The 7,561-nt window shown below is 45.6% G+C and overlaps 1 pseudogene across 1 annotated transcript; it reads left to right on the forward strand.

Annotated features, from left to right (window-relative positions):
• Positions 1–649: 649 nt before the first annotated feature.
• Positions 650–881, forward strand: LOC308241338 (KANTR integral membrane protein-like; annotated as a pseudogene). Its single transcript has one exon. The product of its transcript is annotated as a KANTR integral membrane protein-like (transcript).
• Positions 882–7,561: the final 6,680 nt, after the last annotated feature.

The following is a 7,561-nucleotide window of genomic DNA, read 5'->3' on the forward strand; positions in this document are numbered from 1 at the left end:
TAGGTAAGACTTCTGGTATGATGTTAAAGGAAGTGAGAGGGGACACCCTTCCCTTGTACCTGATGTTAGTGGGAAAGGCTGCATTTCTCACCATTGAGTATGATGTCAGTTGTAGCGTTTTTGTAGATATTCTTTATCAAATTGGGGAAGTTGAGAAGTTCTTCTCTATTTCTAGTTGACTGAGAGTTTATACATTGTTGGATTTGCTCTGGTAATTTTTTGTTGAGGATTTTTGCATCTATGCTCATGAGAGATATTGGTCTGTAGTTTCCTTTTCTTGTAATGTCTTTGGTTTTGTTACTAGAGTAATGTTGGCCTCATCAAATGAATTAAAAATAATTCCCTCTGCTGCTCTCTTCTGAAAGAGATTGCAGAAATTTTATATAATTTTTTTCCCTTAAATATTTGATGGAATTCACCAGTGAATCCATCTGGGCCTGGTGCTTTCTGTTTTGGAAGGTTATTAATTCTTCATTAGATTTCTTTAGTAGCTAGAGGTCCATTCAAATGGTCTATTTCCTCTTGTGTGGGTTTTGGCAGATCATGTCTTTCAAGGGATTAGTCCTTTTCACCTAGGATACCAAATTTGTGAGCATACAATTGATCACAGTATTCTTTCGTTATCATTTTGATGACTATGATATGTGTAATGCAGTCCCCTTTCTCGTTTCTGATATTAGTGATTTGTGGCCTCTCTTTATTCCTAGTTAGCCTGGATAGAAGTTTATTGATTTTATTGCTCTTTTCAATGAAATAGCTTTTGGTTTTGTTGATTTTATCTATTGACTTCCTGTTTTCAATATCATTGATTTCTGCTCTAATTTTTATGATTTATTTTTTTCTACCTACTTTGGATTTACAACTTGCTCTTCTTTTTCTAGCTTCCTAAGGCAGAAGCTTAGACACTTAATTTTAGATCTTTCCTCTTTTCTAATGTATGCATAAACGTGTCTCTAAGCAGTGCTTTCACTGGGTCGCAAACATTCTGGTACGTTGTGTTTTCATTTTCATTTATCTAAAAATATTTAAAAATTTCTCTTGGGATATCTTCTTTGACGCATGTGTTCTTTAGAAGTGTGTTGTTTAATCTCCATGTGTTTTGGGATTTTTCCAGTTATCCTTCTGTTACTGATTTTTAGTTTAATTCCATTGTGGTTTGAGAGCAGATATGATATGCTTTCTATTCTTTTAAATGTGTTAAGGTGTGTCCTTGACCCAGAATGTGGCCTCTCTTGGTGAATGTCCCATGTGAGCTTGAGAAAAAAGTGTGTCCCGCCGTTGTTAGATGGAGTCAGTAGATGTCAAGTGTATCTAGTTGATTGATGTTGTTGTTGAGTTCAACTATGATCTTGCTGATTTTCTGCCTGCTGGAGGCTCCATTTCTTGAGCCCATTATTTGAGTCACTGTTACCAGTATGCTGTGTTCCTATGGCTGCTATTGTGATTTTTCTACTGATCTTTGGTTTCCAGTGATTTGACTATGATGTACTTAGGCGTGGTTTTCTTTATATTTATTCTGCTTAGGGTTTGCTGAGCCTCTTAAATCTATAAATTTATGTTGTCCACCAACATTTGAGACATTATAAGCTGTTACTTCTCTCCCTTCATTCTCAGACTATAATTAAATGTATACTACTATGCTTTTTAATATTACCTATAGGCCCTTGAAGACACACTTCATTATCTAAATCTTTTTCTGTATCTGTTCTTCTGAATGGATAAGCACATTAAAAAGTGATCAATGACATTATGTATCTGAGGCCCTGTGAACTAGAGCCTGCCCTGAGGCTGGGGATTGTAAAATACAGGAAATTCACCCAGTGCAATCCCCTCCCTCAGTGTTCCCCCACCCCGTCCCAATCTGCCCCATTTGGGTCACTGCCCAGTGCCCTCATGAAGCTGCCTTCATCTAGCATCTGAGTTTATAGTTGTCATCTGGGACGGGGATGGACAGATTAGGAGTTGCCTGGACTGAAAGCAGAGCCTGCTAAATTTCTTCTTTTGTTCATAAGATCACAACAAAAATATCTTAACATACTGAGGTAAAACCAGCAGGGGGAAATCAGCCATCGTCTGAAATTTCTTGGAGAAGAATCATGTTCCCTGATCAAATCTTTATTAGTCCACATTCAAATTTCTTCAGATGCAAATAAGCTGACATTTTATTTTTTTAATATATTTTTATTGATTTCAGACAGTAAGGGAGAAGGAGAGAGAGAGAGAAGCATCAATGATGAGAGAGAATCATTGATCGGCTGCCTCCTGCACGTCCCCCACTGGGAGTCGAGTCCGCAACTGGGGCATGTGCCCTGACCGGGAATTGAACCGTGACCTCCTGGTTCATAGGTCGACGCTCAACCACTGAGTCACACCAGCCGGGCTGACATTTTATTTTTAGTGTTGAAAATAGTTGACTGATTTATATTTAGAGTGACAACTAAACCCTCCTTATACCAACGACAGTGAAGACCTTTCTGTGTCAGGCGGGGGCAGGTTCCCTCGGGCTCTGTCACATCCACTCAGGGTTCAGCATTCCCAGGGAGGCCCCGGCTGGGACGGGAAAGGCCGTTGGGTCGTCACCCAGCTTTGTGGCCTCATGTGCCCTGTTGGGATAGATAAAATCTGTCTTGTTATTTTCCACTTTCATTTGGTGTTAAAATCACTAAAAAAAAAAGAAGAAGAAGAAGAAAAAACCTAAAGCTGAACATCCGCACCTTCAGCATCGCTATGCTCACTTACCCTCTGCTCACCTCAGAGCCCAGGCTCCCTAGGTCACAGGCCGACATTCTGGTCCCTGCCGGCTCCTCCCAGCCTCCCAGGCACTGGGCAGAGCCTGCATCACCTTTGCTCTGCCCTCCCCGGCCTGGGTCTCACCTCCTCTCTAATCAGGGAGGAGGTGTCTACTTCAGAAAATCGCAGCTCTGCAGTGAAGCTCAGGGACGCAGAGAAGGAGTTTGCAGTTGGCTTTGAGTTGACGGAGGGTCTTAGGGGAGGAAATGGGCCTCGAAGGCAGCCTTGCTAGCTTCCCCCAGGATGGATTCAGTGGTCCTGGCATGCAGGGTCCCTGACATCGAAACCAGGCTGAGAGAGAAGCAGTGAAGGCAGGTGATTTTACAATTCCTGCTAAGTCAGCTCACCCATATTACACAGCCGTGTCGTCCTTCCCACAAAGGCCTCCCAGAGACTATCAAGCGGTAAATGTGCAAAGGCCATGGGCCAGCTAACGGTTTCCTTTAAGGCTGGGACAATCCCTGTGAACGCAGAAATGTGTCAGGACGGTAACAAGGCCTCAGGTCCACCTCACCTTGACCGTGCCTCCCTTACTTACCAAGGGCCACCTATACAATTGCTCAGGCAGGGCCTCTGGGTACATGAATGAAGTATTCTGGTGAAAAGGATCAGCTTGAAAACTGATTTGTTGTACCTTTGCTTTTTTTTTTTTTTTTTTGGATTTTCTTACTCTTTCAGATTTTCACAATCCTTTTATTGTAACACAAACACATACTAAAAAAAACACACAAAACAAGCACAGCGGAATGAATTGTAAAGTGAGCACCCATGACGTAGAACGTTGACCCCGGCAGCCCCTCTGAAAGCCCCCGCAGGCTCCACCGCCCTCCTCCCTCAGTAGCCACGACCCTGACCTTCACAGTGATCACTTCATGCACTCTGTCTAGTTTCATCACCCAGACACTGCAGTTGGGTCTCACCTGCATGCTTTATAACATTGTGTGTCGTCCAGGTCTCCTTGAACCGCAGGGCCTCCCTCCGTCCCCACCTTGGTGCTGTTCAGCATGTTCCTCTACCTCCTGAGCGTAGTGGGTGAGTGAGGGACCGGAACAGGCTTGGGCTCCGCCCCCTGGCCAGGAGTCCAGGAAGCAGGGCAGACTGTATTTCTTTGGGATGTCAGCAGCCATTGACGCTTCGTACTTACATCTCTAAATTCATTGGGTTTATGACATGGTGGCATTCTCATTTTATTATTTCTTTACCGTTAGTTAGTTGTAATACTCCCTTTCCTGGACTCCCTTCTAGTATCTGGCTGCACATGGGACTGCTCAGATAAGAAAGGCTCAACTTTTTCCTTCACTGACCAGTTTTCAAGAAACAGGTTGTTACGGTATCCCTCTGATGATGACTAGTTCTTTTTATTAATACTATTAGAGGTGCAGTGCATTACATTTGTGTACTGGGGGGAGGGGGATTCAGGGAGGGGGTCCCTCAGCCTGGCCTGTGCCCTTTAGCAATCCGGGAGCCCTTGGGGGATGTCTGACTGACGGCTTAGGCCCGCTCATGGGGAGTGGGCCTAAGCCTCAGTTGAACATCCTCAGCGTTGCTGCGAAGGCAGAAGAGGCTCCCACCACCCCTACTGCACTTGCCAGCTGTCAGCCTGGCTTGTGGCTGAGCAGCGCTGCCCCTGTGGGAGCACACTGACCACCAGGGGGCAGCTCCTGTGTTGAGCATCTGTCCCCTGGTGGTCAGTGCACATCATAGCGACCAGTCGTTCAGCCGTTTGGTTTATTTGCATATTACCCTATTATTATATAGAACTAGAGGCCCGATGCACAAAATTCGTGCACGGGGGGCGGGGGGCGGTGTCCCTCAGCCCAGCCTACACCCTCTCCAATCTGGGACATCCCTCTCACAATCCAGGACTGCTGGCTCCCAACTGCTCGCCTGCCTGCCTTCCTGATTGCCCCTAACCGCTTCTACCTGCCAGCCTGATCACCCCCTAACCACTCCCCTGCCAGCCTGATTGATGCCTAACTGCTCCCCTGCCAGCCTGTTTGCCTCTAACTGCCCTCCCCTGCAGGCCTGGTCCCCCTCAACTGCCCTTCCCTGCAGGCCCGGTCGCCCCCAACTTCCCTCCCCTGCTGGCCATCTTGTGGTGGCCATCTTGTGTCCATATGGGGGCAGTCATCTTTGACCACATGGGGGCAGCCATCTTGTGTGTTGGAGTGACAGTCAATTTGCATATTACTCTTTTATTAGATAGGATTATGAATCTGCGGCATTATTTAGATTGGTTTAGACCACTGCCATGTTCATTATTGAAGCTCAAATTGTTCCAGTAAGAATCTCTTCAAATGGGTTCCTGGGTCTTTTTTAAATACAATTTTAATTTTAGTTACGTTTAGATTTATAGAAAAGTTACAAAAATAGTACGGGGTGTCCATATGCCCTGTGCCCCATTGCCCCATTGTTAGTTAAGGTTTTACTACAGCATATTTGTCTCAACTAATGAACCAATATTGTTACATTATCAGGCTTATGTATACCTTAGATTGCTTCAGTTTTTACTTAATGTCCTTTTTTGGGTCCCAGAATCCCATTCAGGGAACCACCCTGCATTTTGTCATCATGTCTCCTGAGGCTCCTCTTGGCTGTGACACTTTCTCAGACTGTCCTTGTTAATGACCTTGACAGCTGGAGGAGCACCGGGCGGGCATCTTATAGAGCACTCCTCAGTGTGGGTTTGTCTGCTGTTCCCCCGTGTCCTTCTGACGTGACCCCTGTGGGTTCCTTAACATCTGCTCAGGCAAGTCCTCACTCTTGGCTCTTCTCTTTCAAACTTGACTCACATATGTGTCGATCTGTCTTCTTTCCTATAAGATACAGAATGTTCTCTCCAAAAGAAATTCAACTGGAATCCGATGGGGTTGCAGTACCTTCACAGGTCATCTTGCAGAGAATGGACAGCATTGCAACATTAAATGTTCCACTCAAGAGCATGAGGTGGCCCTAGCCAGTTTGGCTCACTGGATAGAGCATCGGCCTGGAGACTGAAGGGTCCCAGGTTCGATTCTGGTCAAGGGCATGTACCTTGGTTGCGGTACATGCAACCCTTTTATATAGAACTAGAGGCCCGGTGCACAAAATTCGTGCACGGAGGTGGGGGTGTCCCTCAGCCCAGCCTACACTCTCTCCAATCTGGGACATCCCTCTCACAATCCAGGACTGCTGGCTCCCAAGTGCTCGCCCTTCCTCTCTGTAAAAAAATCAATAAAAATATATTTTTTTAAAAAAGAGCATGAAGTGACTCCCTGTAATCACATCTTTTATGAGTAAATTCAAATGTTTGTCTTCTTAGAAGTCTTGTGTATTCTTTGTCAGGATAAATCCTAGAGACATCATGATTTTTTCTGCTATTTGAGTGGGATATTTTAAAGTGTATTTTCTAGTTTGTTACTTACTGTATAGTGTACTTCCTAGTTTATTGGTGGAGAGAAATTTCGTTGAGTTTGCAAGTTAGTCTTGTATCTGGTAACTCTGCTGCAGTCGATTATAAGTTCTAACAGTTGTGTGTCTATTCTGTTAGCTTCCCACCAGAGATGATCCCTTCACTATAGATAATGAGTTTTCCCCTTTTCTGACCCCTACTTACCTCATTTCCTTTCCTGTTTCTTCAAGTGCGGGCCAGGACCTGTAGCCATGTTACACCGAAGCGGCGACACTGGGCATCCGTGGTTTTTTTTTTTTTTTTTTTTTTCCCAAGCTGAAAGGGAAGGTGTTTCCTCATTGAGTGTAATGTTTGCTGTAGGCACTTGGTAGATACACTTGGTCAGGTTGAGGAAGTCCTTCTAATTCTAGTTCCAGCCCCACCTGTTTGCCTCCACACCTGGCCTGTGTCCATGTCTGTGCATTTGACTCCCAAGGGCACTGCCCCGGGTGCACAGAGTGATGTGGAAACAAAGGCTGGACTCAGACCGCTTTCCCCAGTTTTACTGCTCTATAGCTTTGTTCCCCCACCCAGACTGTAGTCACCACCAACACACCCATGCACGCACACAAGTTCACTGTGCCGTCTTCTGACCCACTAGGGCCTGGACTAGGCTGATGAAAAGGCCCAAAATGTCAAGGGGCACCAAAAACTCGGGAATCAGGATAAAGAATATTTTAATGCAATGTTTTTCAAGATCAAATTGAATAGAAAGAATCCGTGAAGAACAGAATATCAACACAGTGGATGAAAGCAGGAGCAGTGTGACTGACCCCTTGGCCTCAGGCCCCAGTCGGCCAGGCCCTGTCAGCTCTCCCGGCTTCTCCACTGTGATTTCTAGGTGGCAAGACATTCCCGGACAGTCCCTCAGGGCCGGCTGGGACAGGAGCCAGCAGCAGCCCAGGCCGGGCCAGCATCTTGGCAGGGCCCAGAGCCGGATTTAATTCTCCTGGTTCCTTTCTCCTAAAGTGGATTTCTGGGAAAGGGAATGAAAAGGGCATGAAGGGGGGCTGTTGTGTCCCTTTCCTCCATCACCCCAGGAGACCCGTCCCGGATCGGTTGTGTTAGCCTCCGGAAGGGGACGCGACAGTTACCACATACTTCACCAGCGCAAACAGCTCTGACATGAGTGAGATCCCAAACTCACCCTAGCCAAGCGATTTTTCAATTACTTATAATTTTGTTATTTTTTTTTTCTTCCCAGAATCCCCCGGGAGGACTCTCAGAGAAGACCAGACAAATGAAAATTTTCAACATTGAAGTCTCGGCTGTTTTGGATTTATCTGTAGGCAAAATAACAAAATCCTTTAGATGCCTTTCAAGTACAAGCAAGGAATTCAT

Source organism: Plecotus auritus (assembly GCF_963455305.1).
Source record: "Plecotus auritus genome assembly, chromosome: 2".
NCBI classification, from domain to species: domain Eukaryota; kingdom Metazoa; phylum Chordata; class Mammalia; order Chiroptera; family Vespertilionidae; genus Plecotus; species Plecotus auritus.